Here is a 15,893-nt window from a genome sequence, read left to right as displayed (position 1 = left end):
CCTTCAACCTCTTTGCCCTCAATTCATCCCACAGTCCCTTCGCCTTGCTCCCTCCCTCGCCTCATTCAAGGCACTTCTCAAGACCCTCATCTTCGATTACGCCTCCAGTCATTCTCCTACCCCTACCCTCCTTGGCCTCCTGATCCCAATCCCCTGCTGAGGCACAAAACCCTCCCGATGTGTTGTTCCGTTGTACTAGCAGCCTGCACTGACTGGCAGACGTGTTACCCTGATGATAATTTAAGAATGGTAATTTCCTGTGCTCTTTAACACACTCAGTGTGATAATGATCTGCCACAAACATCACCCCATAGTGTGCAATAGTAGGTGAGATTAAAATCCGGGTGACCATTGAAATGAGCAATAATTGAACATGTTTCCAGAATCATTTCACCCTGCAATAATACCTTTTTAATTCCAATTTTGGGATGCAGTGGAAAGTAAGATAATCATCTTCTTTGTTAAAAGTACATGGCTCTTTAAGTGATTTCTCCTTTTTGTGCTATCCTGTTTTATATAGGCACCCTTCACAGAGTGGCGCATTTGATATTTCTGAGTAAGTAAAAAATGGGGATTGATTTATTAAGTTGATCAACACTTGCTGGGCAGGTCTGCCATGTTTTTAATACTCATTTCAAATCTAAAATCATGTTCAATGTGTAGTCTGTTATGTAGTTAATATCTACTCCATGAAAGGCAAGTGTTAACGTTAGTTAAATCATGAAGATCAGAAACAATTCAACATATTTAATTTTCCAGGTTTGAAAATTATTCACCTCATAATTACAGATATTTAAGTCTGTCAGAACACGTTCTGCCGTTGCTTACACTCGCTATCATTACTAAAATTAAAAACCAGATGAATATTAAGGCTGTTTGTCTGTCTCTGTCTCTCTCTGTCTCTCTCTATGTCCCTCTCTCTCCACGTGTCCCAGTCTGTCTGTCTCCATTTGCTCTTTGACCTGTCAATCCGTTTTGTGTTACTGTACATCACTCTGCCCTTTGGATTTCACTATGATAGAAGAATTCTCAACGAGCCCAAGAGAATCAGCCACACACGTGGAAAGTTACATTGCGACTATCCTTCCCCCAATGAAATCTCACCAGCCAACAGGTTCTTGCAAACACCTGAATAGCAGAACAATTTAGAAATGCAGCTGAATATGCAATACAGATATATTGGTAATGGTAAAAAGTGCTGGTTATCGTCCTCCTGGTGTGAAATCTATATAATTGTTATATTTGTACAGTAAAGCTCACCTAAGTCTTATCTTTATAAATCGTATAATCTGCTGTCGTACATAAATCCCGCATACACTTATCGGCTGCATTCAATTGTGCACGCCCAGTGTAGATTATCGATTAATCGAATCCTGTATAACTTATACAGTTTGACTTATTCACAAAGTCATATCAAATGTTATGACCCCAACTGATATGACTTATGTGAGTTTTGCTGTATTGTGATTTGTTTTGTACAATATAGTAGTTTACATTTTGATTCTTTTCTGTCATTCTGCGTTGGAAATACAGGAGCTTTATAAAGCCTGTTATGTTTCATCCTGTTGGATATCAAGAAAGGTCACCCAGCATTCCGTTTAGGCAAAATCTGTTAAGCCAAACTTTATTAGTTCCATAAAGTTATACCATAGAGGGATTACAACAAATCAATACTACCGCGGGTCGAGACGTTCAGCAGCCGAGGTTCCAATCTGTCTTGTCTGGGTATTCAAGCTTTTTGATCTTCCATCAAGTCTTCCCTCGTGCTCCTCCGATCTTTTCCTTCTGTTTTTCCTTCTTTGTTCTCCCTGTCTTTATACTCTCATCCCACTCCCTCTATACCTTCCTCCAATCTCTTATCAGTCGTTTACAACCCGTTATTAACATATCCAATCATGTTTCCTTCAACCCTCTTTCCTTGTACTGACTCCATATGTTCCATGACCTCTCACTCCTTTTGACCCATTGTTAGTATGTTAATTCTGCACGCTTATGCTAACAATCCTGAGTAAGTAAAAGTGACGTGGCCACAAATTTGTGCTTTATTGGCAGAATGTAACACAAGTACCATGTTTCAGATGAGATATTAACACTGCAGCGCTATCTGGATATCAAGGGATATGGGGCAAAGGCGGGTTAATTGGAGTTGAGGTACAGATCAGCCATGATCTAATAGAATGGTGAAACAGGCTCAAAGGGCTGAATGGCCTCCTCTTATTCCTATGTTTCTATGCCTCTTCTCAGGTGGAAGTTAAAGATGCTATTCAAGGTCTCCGAGATGTTCGCACTTATTGTGTAGGCGCAAACACTCAAGCTAAACCAGGCTGATAAACAACAACTTGCATTTAAATAGTGCCCCTTGTGCAAGGATAGTGTCCCAGAGCGCTTGACAGTGGTGGAGCACGATGCCGAGCTGGGGGGAGGAGAAGGTGACCGTAAACGCGGTCGGAGAGGAAGATCTTCAGGTTCGTCCTGAAGGTGGGGAAGGATGGGGCAAGGCAGAGGGATTGAGGGAGCGTGTTCCAGAGTTTCCAGGACGCCAGAGGCAGTTGAGCGGAGGCAACGGGTAATGGGTTAGGGAATAAGCAGTTTGGAGAGATAGGGAGATGCCAGGGTGTCAAGGGAAATCCCTCTTCAGCCCCCACAAAGGACAGAAATATATCTAATTACAGAATATAAGACCTCTTGAGATAAACAATTGCAGAGGTCTGTGCACACTAGTCAAATTCTTTGATCTTAACAACTAATTCATCTATGTTTTGGGAAAGCTTCAAGTGGCTCTTTCAATTCAAGGTGTGAAAAACAACCTTTATCCTGCAGTCTCTTGCCATCCTCCTCACTATTTTTTACTTGAATTTCCAATAATATCCATTACCAAACTCTAAACCTGTACAATATTTTCATTTAATTTTTCAGATTTTTTCCCAATTCTCAAAACAGGTAAGGTATTCAGTCCGTTGTATTCAAAAACCCACCATTGTTTACACTCACTGGCCTTACACAAGTTATAGACCAACAGAATATTGGCCTATCGACTCAGCTTGTAGTCATACTGTGTCTCTGTGTGTTTGTTTTATGCGTCTGTGTGTGTCTCTCTGCCATTGCGTACCACACTAGTTTTTCATTAAGATCAAAAGATTTCAACGGGCACAAAAGTACCAGATGCACACACTGAAAGAAGTGTTGTCACTAATCTGTCTCAATCAATAATGCATGTCACCAGATGGCAGGCTCTTGCAAAAGCCTGAAGAGAAGAGCAATTTAGAAAGTAACTGCAGCTGAATATGTAACACAAATAGATTGGAAACTGTAATGGTGAAAAGACATTTTGTTACCTCCGCCAAGTTCTTCAACTTGTGGAAGGGTTTTCTTCAGCCCATGTGTGAAGTCCAGGACCGAGTAGTGAGGTGGATTTGTGATAAACTAGGGAAGTTTATCACAAATCCTTGTTTCCCCAACTCCTCCCTCCATAGACTGCAGATCATCCAGAACTCTGCAGCCCGTGTCCTCTCCTACAGTAGTCTCCGTGACCCTATAATCCCCATCCTCACCCAACTCCACTGGCTTCCTATCACATAGTGGATACAGTTCAAGATCCTGGTCCTCACCTTCAAAGCCCTCTATGGCCTTGCTCCCCCCTACCTGTGAGCTCTCCTAACCCCTTACCAACCTGCCCGCTCCCTCCACTCAGTGGGCTCCAGCCTGCTTCATGTCCCCTGCCTTGCCCGCCCCACCAGTAGTGGGCCGGCCTTCAGCCACTCTGCCCCCACCCTATGGAACTCCATTCTGCAGCCTCTCCGCCTTGCTCCTTCCCTTGCCTCCTTCAAGACCTGAATCAAGACCCTCCTCCTCGACTGTGCCTTCAATCACCCTCCTTCCCCCACCCTGCCCTCCACCCTCCCCAATCCTGAACCCCAGCTCAGGTTCGAAACACTGATTGTCCAGCGCCTTGGGACGTCCTCCCAACATGGAAGTAATACAAATGTAACTTTATTGTTGTTGTTGAAGTGGCTGCTGGGGGGAAAGGTTCCGGCCTACCCTGGAAGCAGAGTCCACTTCACAATGGGCACATTTGTTTGCTGCACACAGCGGCAGAATGGTTCCCTGAAAGAGCTCAGGATTTCTATGGAACAAGGGGAGCGGTAGGGCACTGATTTGTGTTTCACGCTGAGCTGTGCTGCTCACCAGGAAGTTTGCAGGGAGTTTCTGGTACTTGCTATCCACCTAATGCCGGCTCAAACCTGTACTTGTTGGATGTCAAATGACCAATTAGCAAATTATCCTTCTTGGAGGAAAGTAAGCAGAACTGAAAGCAAGTTGCCCACTTGGCAACAGAATATTGGAATCGCCCCGACCCACTGTGATGGTCTTGGTAGTCCGGTTTCTAATAAAATGAGTCCGCAGTACTCTTGGGCATTGTTGACGACTAGTTCATGAGCAGCACTTGGAGGCACAGCTCAGTAACTGGGAGTGAGAATTAACCCTGCAATCCAAATCCCTAGGGTCAAACAGACAGCAAGAAGATTGCCATGTCAGTGCTCTCAATGGCAAGTCATGTAGTTTTATCTGGTTAAACTCCAGCAGTATTCCTACCCAAAACTCTGGAGTCCCTGTGCCTTAACTCTTACGAACCTGCATCTAATACTCTGGAATTAGGTAAGCAGGTGAGTTGCTCTATGGAGAGATTGCATGTTTCAGACACAGGGATGTTTCCTTGTGTGTTCATGGCATGCAATGCAGCACTCTCAGACTGGTTTTGATACTGTGAAGCATCGTGATAGATTTGGCATTTGTCAGACCCCTTGGCTGACCATAAAAAGATCATCTCCAAAATAATAGTTTAATTTTTGACTCTCGTGTATCATTCTGCTTTGCAATCTAGCCTCTTGACTAATACTGCTAAGTTCTCTGATCCATCTGTTGAAGAACCTGAGTAAGTAAAAATGTCTTGTTGCCCCTTGGTTTGGTGATCAGTGTTCATTGTAAAATTAGGTATTTTGAGGTATTTAGGTCTTGTACGATGAGCGATATGTTACATTAGAAGACTGTAGTTCTTGTCACACATGAGGTCTTGAATTTCAGCACACATCTAAAGAGATGAAATAACCTTCCAACTTTACCCCCATATTACATTTTTGTATACCTATCTCTTATGTATTTCTCCATATCTATTTACTTACATAATACAAAGGATTTACAGCCCAAGAGTTCCAAGTATATACAGCATGTAACACAGATAGGTTGAGTAAAATAATGGTGAAAATGTAGTTTGTTGTCTACAAAATAATGTCTTTTTTCTCCTAATTTTGTTTTTTGAATATAGCCTGAATTATCAACCAAGTTAAGTAAAAAGGACTCGATTGCGACTCAATTTGTTAATCTGTTTTAATTGCCATGAGTTCACGTCAAGGTGCTGACGCGCTGGAAGCATTGACAGTTTTCTGTGGGCTGAATGGACTGGAGAACCCGAAACACAATTGGGAACTGGACCCAATTAGAATGTTCAAAAATATGAATTGGGTCTCAGAATAATAGACACACATTCAAATAATGGAATGAATATGTAGAGGGAAGAATGCAGTCATTGCTGCTCTGTTTCTACTGGGGGGAAAGTGTAGACCATGTGAAGCCACTGACTACAAACCTAATCACACACACTTAGTTTGCAACGGACTACAATTTGAATCTAACCTAATTCCAACAATGTTATCACTGTTGAGAACGCATATTAGGTCTTAAGGGGCAGCAATTTGTGATTGGATTCCTTAAAAATAACTGGGTTAAAAATGGGGGCATGTTCTGGGATATGACTCCTCCAGTGTCTCAATGCGTGTGACAGTAGATATGGATTTTGCTAAAAACCCCACAAAGCATTCCCACGGGTTGTACAACTACTGAATTATGGTCTGGAAATGTGTATTTTTAAAAAAAAAATTCTGTTAATTTCCATTTATTAAAAAAGTGAAAGTATGCATTGTTTTTCTTTATTCTTCTAGACCTCAAATGCCAGCTCCTGAATGCAGGTATGTAGATCCATCTGTGTATTCTCCAAAGGGCATCTCTTATTAATAATCCCTCAAATAGTAATAATAATTTGGTCACTCAATCCATGACTGTTTGTGGGACAATTAGCTGCCATGTTTTGCCCACAAATATACAGTCAATTCACTTCACAATATCATCTGTGAAGTGGTTTGAGAAGATGTGAAGCTGTACCAAATGCAAGGATTATTGTTATTAATATTTAAATAAATCAGTGCATGCATATACATTAATGGCTTCTCCTCCTGCCCTCGTACCATCACGGATGGTGTTCTTCAGGGCTTGGTCCAGTTCGGTGACGTCAACCGCTACATGGGATTAATTTCCACATGTATGAGGATGACACCCAACTCTGTCAGACATCAAGTAGTTTGTTGTAATTTGGATGAGCACTAACTTTCCCCAGTTGAACGTTGACAAGATAGGAGCCCTCTTGCTCCTGTCGGTGCCTCCTCACCTCAGGTGCTGACAGCATCACTATTCACAGATGTACTTGGTGTCTTATTTGACCCTCATCTCTCCTCCACATCCATGTCATGACCTGTTCTGCCTTCCCCACCATCACAATATTCCATGGCTGTTTGTGGGATATTGCCGTGTGCAAATGAGCTGTGCGGTCACCTACAAATACACAGTTACTACATCTCTAGTAAAATCCTGTGAAGCGCTTTGAGATGTCTTGATGACGTGGTAAGGCACTATATCAAATGCAGAGATTATTATATTATGTAAATGTAACGATTATTATTGTTGATATCTACACCATAATAGTTTTAATTTTTCACTCTGTGGAAAACAGGATGCCTCCAAAGCAAAATGACTTCGAGAGTTCATCATTTAGTTCTGCGGAGTAAGTAAAAAAANGTCTTAGTAACAAGTCTGTGCATTAATCAATGCTTTACTGCCATTCATTGATGGGAAAAAAATCTACACCATTAAGGACTCATACTACATTAGGTGTCAGCCTGGCTCAGTTGGCAGCGCTCTCGCCTCTGAGTCAGAAGGTTGTGGGTTTGGACGAAGAAGCTTTTTCCGCCCATTTGATCTCATTCTTTCAGAATACCCATCCTACCGGCCTCCCATCACAGCATTTTTTAAAATATGACACCACAAGTGCCCTGGCATCAGCCACAATTCCTGGCAACCCTTAATTCCTCTCTGGATAAGGAAACCCTTCCTAGTGCCTGGACTGAAATTGCTCTTTGCAACTCTAAGCACATGTCCTCCCGTTGTTGCGTTCTAAAGTATTGTTCTGGGTTTATTTTTTTTAAATGTTATACATCCCTACAAGGTCATTCAGAGATGTCTCATTTCAAAACGGAAGAATCCTGGCTTGTCTAATTATTGCTCATTACAATCCTCCCAGATAAATTTGATCATTCACTTCATGACTGTTTATGGGACATTGCTTTGCGCAAATTGCCGTTACCATTCACGGCAAATTTCACGGCACCCTTCGGTAAAATCCTGTGAAACGCATTTAGATTTTTTTATGCTGGGATAAGGCATTGTAACAATGAAAGAATTATTAGTATTAATTGCACTTCGATCAGAAAGTGTATTGCTTTTCCACTACCTTCACCACTCATCGCAAATGGTGTTCCCAAAGGTATCCAATTGTAGTGAACTGTGCTCTGGAAACTTAAATATATGTCTCTCTCATTCACGTGACTATCGCTATCCATTGGCAATGTTGAATAATGTCTGAAAACATAAATATTCATTAAAAAATCTAAAGATTTACAATGTGGTCGTTTATTTTTCTAGGGATGCACCACCTACATTTCCTAAATCTGGGTAAGCTTTATTGGTGATGCACCTTGCTAGCATAATTTCCCCCAAATCCATTTTTGTTTATAATGATAGACATTACTAAAGCAGATACTAGAGGAATATCGAGCTATTGTTTATGTCGCCGACTTTGTATTTGTACCTTTTCGTCTGTATACCCATCCATCCGTTGGCTCCCACCCTTAGCTCAGGTGGCCAGCCAGCAGCATTAAGCATTTTGGGATGTTCTCCTGATGTAAAAGACAATTATAAATTGGTTTGTATTTTGTTATTTTATGTTTCTCTCTGCCTGTCAGTTACTGCACAGTGGTAAAATTACCATGTGCACAAAAATCTTACTAAGCACAAGTGCAACAAATATCCACATCGAAAAATGCATTATTTAGCAGACTGACTCAATTAATAAACTTCACCAGTTGGCAAACACCTAGCAAACATAATCTATAAATGAGCTTCAGCTGAATATGTAATGCAGGTAGGTTGGAGTCTTTATTCACTTGCATAATCTATTAAAAAAGGCTAAATATGTACAGTGTTGTTATAAATCTCCTTTGCTGTTGTTTCCAAATAAGTAAAATTCACTTGATTACAAGGCAGTTTGTTAAAAAGTCCTTTTAAGAAAAATTGTTAGCAGCACATCTACGCAATGCAGAAGAGGTATCTCAATGTGAATTACTGGCCAACTCTTGGTGACTGGTTTTCCTTGAAGTAACCATTTGTACTGATCAATGGAACTTAAATAGATGAATCTCTGTAACATCCATTAAAAAATCAAAATATTTACAATGTTGTTATTGATTTTACTAGGTTACGACCACCTGCCGTTCCTCAAGGCAGGTAAGGTGTGCTGGTGATTTGTCTGTTAGTGTCCTCTTCCCAAAATCCAATCTTGTTTAGGTTGGCACTGTTAAGGCAGAAGCCAGAGGAACATTCGACCATTGGTGATCGATCTGTCTTTGAATTTGTACTTGTATCTTTCGATCTGTACATCTCTGTCAATTAGTTTCCAATTTTCTCTGTTGTGTTATCCTGTTTTACAACTTTTATTTCTATATAGAACTCTTGCAAATAATCTTATCTCCCTTGCAATTGTTGGCAAATAAGTAAAAACACACTGAAATAGATGAGTCTCTTATTCACTTGAACATCCATTAAAAAAATCTAAAGGTTTACAATGTTGTTATTGATTTTACTAGGTTACGACCACCTGCCGTTCCTCAAGGCAGGTAAGGTGTGCTGGTGATTTGTCTGTTAGTGTCATCTTCCCAAAATCCAATCTTGTTTAGGTTGGCACTGTTGAGGCAGAAGCCAGAGGAACATTCGACCATTGGTGATCGATCTGTCTTTGAATTTGTACTTGTATCTTTCGATCTGTACATCTCTGTCAATTAGTTTCCAATTTTCTCTGTTGTGTTATCCTGTTTTACAACTTTTATTTCTATATAGAACTCTTGCAAATAATCTTATCTCCCTTGCAATTGTTGGCAAATAAGTAAAAACACACTGAAATAGATGAGTCTCTTAGTCACTTGAACATACATTAAAAAAATCTAAAGGTTTACAATGTTGTTATTGATTTTACTAGGTTACGACCACCTGCCGTTCCTCAAGGCAGGTAAGGTGTGCTGGTGATTTATCTATTAGTGTCCTCTTCCCAAAATCCAATCTTGTTTAGGTTGGCACTGTTGAGGCAGAAGCCAGAAGAATATTCGACCATTGGTGATCGATCTGTCTTTGAATTTGTACTTGTATCTTTCGATCTGTACATCTCTGTCAATTAGTTTCCAATTTTCTCTGTTGTGTTATCCTGTTTTACAACTTTTATTTCTATATAGAACTCTTGCAAATAATCTTATCTCCCTTGCAATTGTTGGCAAATAAGTAAAAACACACTGAAATAGATGAGTCTCTTATTCACTTGAACATCCATTAAAAAAATCTAAAGATTTACAATGTTGTTATTGATTTTACTAGGTTACGATCACCTGCCGTTCCTCAAGGCAGGTAAGGTGTGCTGGTGATTTGTCTGTTAGTGTCATCTTCCCAAAATCCACTTTTGCTTATATTCCTTGGAATTACCAAAGCTTCAAGGCCCATCTCAAGTCCTTCCTCTTTGACCGTGCCTTCGGTCATCCTCCCACCTCCACCCAGTTGACCTCCACCCCTCTTCTCGGGTGAAGACTCTTCTTTGTCCTTCGCCTTGTGCCGTCCTCTAAACAAATGAGATTTGTTATAGTTATTTGACAGGGGTGGATTTGAGGTATCACTAGGTGGATGGCAGGTACCAGGAGGAACTTAAATAGATGAATTTCATGTTCACTTGAACATCCGTTCAAAAATCTAAATACTTACAATGCTGTTATTTATTTTTCTAGGTTTAGGGCTGGGATGCCCAGGTAAGGTGTGCTGCTAATTAGACTGTTCAGGTCATATAATAATAATAATAATAATAATAATAATAATAATAATCCTTGCATTTGATATAGCGCTTTTCGCGTCGGGAGGACGTCCCAAAGCACTTCACAGAACACACTGTAAAGTGAATTGACTGTATATCTGTGGGCGAACACGGCAGCCAATTGCGCACAGCAATGTCCCACAAACAGTTGTAGATTGAAAATGACCAATTTATTATTGTTTTTGGTTTTGGAGGGATTATTAGGCTCTGTGTGGAGTAAGGAAACTTGCCCAAGGTTTTGCCCTCTGCCTGGAATTGAACTCAGGTCTCTCGCTTGCAAAGCGAGTGCTCTAACCACTGAGCTACAGGACTCCACAAATCTCCCCAAATTCACTCTTGTGTATTTTTGTCATTACTTAAACAGAAACTAAAGGAACATCTGCTTTTTGTCTCTGTATTTGAACTCGTACCAGTTTCTCTGCTTACATATCTGATTTATATGTTTCTAATATCTCTCTGCCCTTTGGGTACTGCATTGCTTTCTACAAAGTCATATTTTTTTTCTCTCTCTTTTGTGCTGTCCTGTTTGGGCATTTAGGTTAGGCCCAAAAAGTCTGTTGACCCATGTTGATTCTCCTCGGTAAGTGAAAAGATTATGAATCAGTTTATCAATGTGTGTTGGCATACATATGACACTCAAATCTTTAAAAGGACTAAACTTCATGGTGCTGGTGTGGAAGATGTAGCCGAATGCAAAAGCTAAGGTGCGATTCCGCAAAAGTAGTAAATTTCTCTATTTCGGACGTGTCACACAGCACTATGGCCCTCCCAACTCACCAAACAAGATTGGTGAAACCTTTTGAAAGTCTAGGTACACAACAACAACTTGCATTTACATAACACCCTTCACACTAGATAGCGTCCCAGAGCGCAGAAACCAGTGGTCTGAAATGCTGTACTCTATCCAGCGCCTTGGGACGTCCTCCCGACGTGAAAGGCGCTATACAAATGTAATCTTGTTGTCGTTATCTCTCTACGTCCTATATGAGTCTCCGTTTGGGTCTATTAAATTCTGCTGCAAAAACCTAAACATGTGCAATATTTTTTTTTACCAGTTTTATATCACCACCATCTCCTTTCTCGAGGTAAAGTATACATTTGTTTGCTCCTTCTCTACATTATTCCATGACTTTTAAATCATGATATCCTTGCTTCTTCCTTTAATCATTTTACTGAATGGTTAGTGGAGTCCTGGAGCTCAGTGGTTAGAGCGCTCGCCTTGCAAGCGAGAGACCTGGGTTCGATTCCCGGTAGAGCGAAACCTTGGGCAAATTTCCTTACTCCACATGCCCAATAATAATCCTTCAAAAAAACAATAATACTTTGATCGCTTCAATCCACTACTGTTTGTGGGACACTGCTGTGCGCTATTGGGCTGCCACGTTTCGCCCACAAATATACTAACATAACAAATGTTTTTTTTGTATAGTTTTGAATTACCACCATCTTCTTCAATCAGGTAAAGTATACGCTCGTTTGCTCCTTCTCTACATTATCCCATGACTTTTGTATCATGATTTCTTTGCTTCCTTTAATCATTTTCTGTTTGTCATTCTCTTGTAAACCTTTCCACACCTCTTTCAGCGAAATAGTGGTGAAAAATGGATTATTAACAAAACAATGAACAGTTTTTATTTTCTTCTCTTTCATATAACATAACATGTAGGAGCAGGAGTAGGCCATTCGGCCCTTCGAGCCTGCCCCGCCATTCAATCATGGCTGATTTTCTAATCTAACTCCAGCTAATAACCTGACCCTGCCTTCTCCCCATATCCCTTAATCCCTTTTGCAATAAGAAATCTATCTATCTCAGTCTTGAATATGTTCAAGGACTGAGCGTCAACAGCCCTTTGGGGTAGTGAGTTCCATACTTTCACCGCCCTTTGAGTGAAGAAGTTCTTCCTCAACTCAGTGCGAAAGGGCTGCCTCTGATTTTAGGGTTGTGACCCCTGGTTTTAGTTTCTCCAACCGGGGAAACAATCTCCCACTATCTACTCTATCATGGCCTTTGATGATCTTATAGATTTCTATAAGATCTCCCCTAATTCTTCCATATTCCAGAGAATATAGGCCCAAATTGGTCAGCCTATCCTCGTAACTCATCCCCTTCATCCCTGGTACTAACCTAGTAAATCTACGCTGCACCCCCTCCAAGGCAGTACATCCTTCCTTAAATAAGGAGACCAAAACTGCACACAGTATTCCAGGTATGGTCTCACCAGGGCCCTATACAGTTGCAGCAATATAACCCTAGTGATTATACAGATCCGATTGAGCATCGTGGCACAGTCACTATGTAAGTAGAAAGAACTTTTCCCTAGATAATATGACAATTTGGAACAGGTTGCTGGATTTACACTCCATACTATAATAATAATGCTTGCATTTGATATAGCGCCTTATCAAGTCACTGAGGTCGACCAATTGACCACATTCTCCCCTAATCGTTTTCTGCCTCACTGCTTATTTGGTAATCTCCAAAGGCTTAAGGAATCACTTTAACAGAGATTGCTTGGTTAATCAGTTATCTGCCATGAGAACTCAAGTGCCAGCTATAAAAACAAGCAAGCAGTTGGTCCTTGAGCAATCCCTATTTGAGTGGTGTAAATGTTGTACTTAACACCTCGGAACTACTTACAGCTATTATCGTAAATATACATGGTGGGCATGTTTGGCGCATATCAACATCTTCAAAATAAATAAAAAATAATGTTGTCACTCAATCCAAGGGCTGCCACGTTTTGCCCACAAACTATACAGTCTATTCGCTTTACAGTATATTCTGTGAAGCGCTTTGAGATGTTTCAAAGACGTGATAAGGCGCTCTATCTATTGCAAGGATTATTATTATTCATTTATCTATAAACTGCTACTGAGCTTTACAAAGTGTTGCAAGTACGGGAACTTATTTTAAAAACTTTTTCTTACTTATGTCCTGCTGTGTGACTGTAGGCTCACTGGAAGCGACACAGATGAGGGGGAAGAAGCGTATTGAGATATGTTACTACAGCACAGTAAGGAGAAGGGATTCTGGTTATAATGAGTCATGTTAATCTCAATCCATATTTGGTGGCTCTGAGTTTATATAATACATTCTATTTAGGCCTTAAGTTAGATAATAGATTATTTAGTAGTTCTATGAAGGTATTTAGGAGGTAATGTTAAGAAGGAGTGTGCATAAAGAGACAGGCAGTTTGGTTGGCAGAATGGACACATTTCCAAAAACAGGAATTCAGGTATATCAACATGTGAAACACTGCATTTTGGAAAAAAGGAATATAAAAAGGAAAAATCCCCTTAAGTGTTAAAATTCTCAATGGAGTAACAGGGGTTTTCTCTGTGCAAATATGTGCACATATTAAAAGACATGTACATGAAAGGAGTGTGTATTTTATAAACAGTAATTCAGTGATGGTGAATTTGAATTGTTAGAACACAGGTGAAATATTGGATGCAGTTTTAGGCCTCACTCTTGAAAAGATATAAATTCATGAGGATGATACTTTGAGGAGAGGCTAGAGAGATTAGGACTCTCTATCATTGGAGCAGAGAAGGTTGAGGGGGTGTCATGATAGAGATATTTATAAGATGAAAGGGGAAAAGTTACAAAGATCTTTTTTCTTCCAGAGGGTTATCAGAATAAGGAACAGTTTTGGTTGGGTTTATGGGGCTGGAGTATTCGAACGGGGCATTGAAAAGGGAAGTAGATGACAACAACAACAAAGTTACATTTGTATAGTGCCTTTCACGTCGGGAGGAGATCACAAGGCGCTGAAAGATAAGCACATTAGGCAGGGTGGATGGTTAAAGAGCACAAGATTGGGTTTAGGATAGGTGGCTTTTCTTGGATGAGCAAACCCTGTCTGAATATACATATATATATATAAATATTTCTTGTTTGTTTATTCGCCATGTTGTGAGAAATCTGTACAGAGGTAAACTGGGCCAGTGGTTACCAACATAGACAGTGGTAAAATAATTAGCTTTAGAGCAAGCAACTCCTATATGGAGCCTTCAAACAGGCTTGACCTTACTTATGTGTAAAATGTTCATTTTTATCTTTCCTTGGTTAGATAAGGAGAGAAAATAAATATTAAGGAAAAAAATCTTCGAAGTTGCTCAAGAACCTGCACTTAACTCATGTTAATATTTTTTTAAAAAAATCACAGATAGTGTAGTGAATTGGAAATAGAAAACACTGATCCCAAAAGGAGGTCTGCTGCCACCTACTGTGGGTAATTACAGTAGATTTACAATACTGTACAATATAGAGTCTTTCATGTCGGGAGGACGTCTCAAAGCACTTGAAGTGCTATATCGCTGGTACAGTAACTGTACAGCATACTGTACACCCCAATGCTCCATCAATCGACCAATATAAATTTAACACAATAGAAGCTATAGTGTATCCTACACACGCTGTAAAGATGTGTATGAAGTTCCTGATTGCTTTTCACTGTTGGATGCTAGTTCTTTCCTCCTACAGTGATGTGTCAAGTGGAATATTAATCACAATGTTCATGCTCTTGTATCTTTCAGAAACGGCTATGAACAGCCTTTAAATTAAAGGATTAGAAAGAGAATGGAAACGTAAATTGAATATAATGTATCACAGATTACAGCAACTATTACCCGAACTATTTAAAACCTTTCAAATAAAGAAAAGCTACTGTACCTTAAACTCTTTGAAAGTTATCATAGTGTTTGTTATAAGTGAAAGATAAGGATGCTTTCTACCTATTGCAAGATTGTATCTACTCCTTTCCCTTTTTGACATCCTATCCACTTCCCCATTTGCTTTTGTTTATGTTCAGCTCAAAGCTATATGTCGGAAATAGATCTCACTGTCTGTCAAAGCAAGATGAGCTCTGCTTCTGTGTGACTGTCATTTGAATCTATCAATGATATGGATTGCTTCAATGAAGGCTTGCTTCAAGTTCCCTTTAATGGTCAGGCCTTTCTGCCCCCATCCTTTGGAAGTCCATCCCACGGTCCCTTCACCTCGCCCCCTCTTTTGTCTCCTTCAAGGCCCATCTCAAGACCCTCCTCTTTGACCACGCCTTCCGTCACCCTCTTACCCCTGCCCTCAACCCCTCCTGTTGCCAATCACCCCCTCGGGTGCAATTCCTTCACCGTCCGGCGCCTTGGGACATCTTCCCTACATGAAAGGCTGTATAAGAGTGGTGAAGACTCCATGTACAACAACTCCTCATGTTTAATGATGTATTTTGAGCCTCTGGAATTGCAGTACAAAAAACAGCAAGTTCAACATTTACTGCAAATAGCACTTTACGCTTTCAAAACTTTCCATGGCATAGGAGTAAAAAGCGTTAAAATTAGCATAAAAATGCCATTATTCCGAACAGTCAATGATTTGGTTGAAATTTAATGGTAGGGTGTGTGGACTCCTTAATCCATGCATTGAAAAAACATCAGTTGATTAATTGATTAAACTCAGCCCAAAGCTATATGTCTGAAATAGAACTCACTGTCTGTCAAAGCAAGATGAGCTCTGCTTCTGTGTGATTGTCATTTGAATCTATCAATGATATGGATTACAACTGGATTATTCCCAGCTCAACTACCAAACTAATGCTTGTGG

The 15,893-nt window shown here is 40.2% G+C and overlaps 2 long non-coding RNA genes across 2 annotated transcripts; both read left to right on the top strand.

Moving 5' to 3' along the window:
• The first annotated feature begins 7,809 nt into the window (after window positions 1-7,809).
• Window positions 7,810-9,049, top strand: LOC103182997. Its single transcript, XR_488375.2, has 3 exons — window positions 7,810-7,839; window positions 8,641-8,670; window positions 9,030-9,049. It is a non-coding gene; the product is annotated as an uncharacterized LOC103182997 (long non-coding RNA).
• Window positions 9,050-10,208: 1,159 nt separating this feature from the next.
• LOC103182998 lies at window positions 10,209-14,972 on the top strand. The gene is made up of 6 exons (XR_488376.2): window positions 10,209-10,229; window positions 10,830-10,871; window positions 11,347-11,376; window positions 11,721-11,750; window positions 13,244-13,305; window positions 14,831-14,972. It is a non-coding gene; the product is annotated as an uncharacterized LOC103182998 (long non-coding RNA).
• Window positions 14,973-15,893: the final 921 nt, after the last annotated feature.

The sequence above is a fragment of the Callorhinchus milii genome, unplaced genomic scaffold (genome assembly GCF_018977255.1).
Source record: "Callorhinchus milii isolate IMCB2004 unplaced genomic scaffold, IMCB_Cmil_1.0 Scaffold8, whole genome shotgun sequence".
NCBI lineage: Eukaryota > Metazoa > Chordata > Chondrichthyes > Chimaeriformes > Callorhinchidae > Callorhinchus > Callorhinchus milii.
This window is presented reverse-complemented; position numbering and strand designations above follow the sequence as displayed.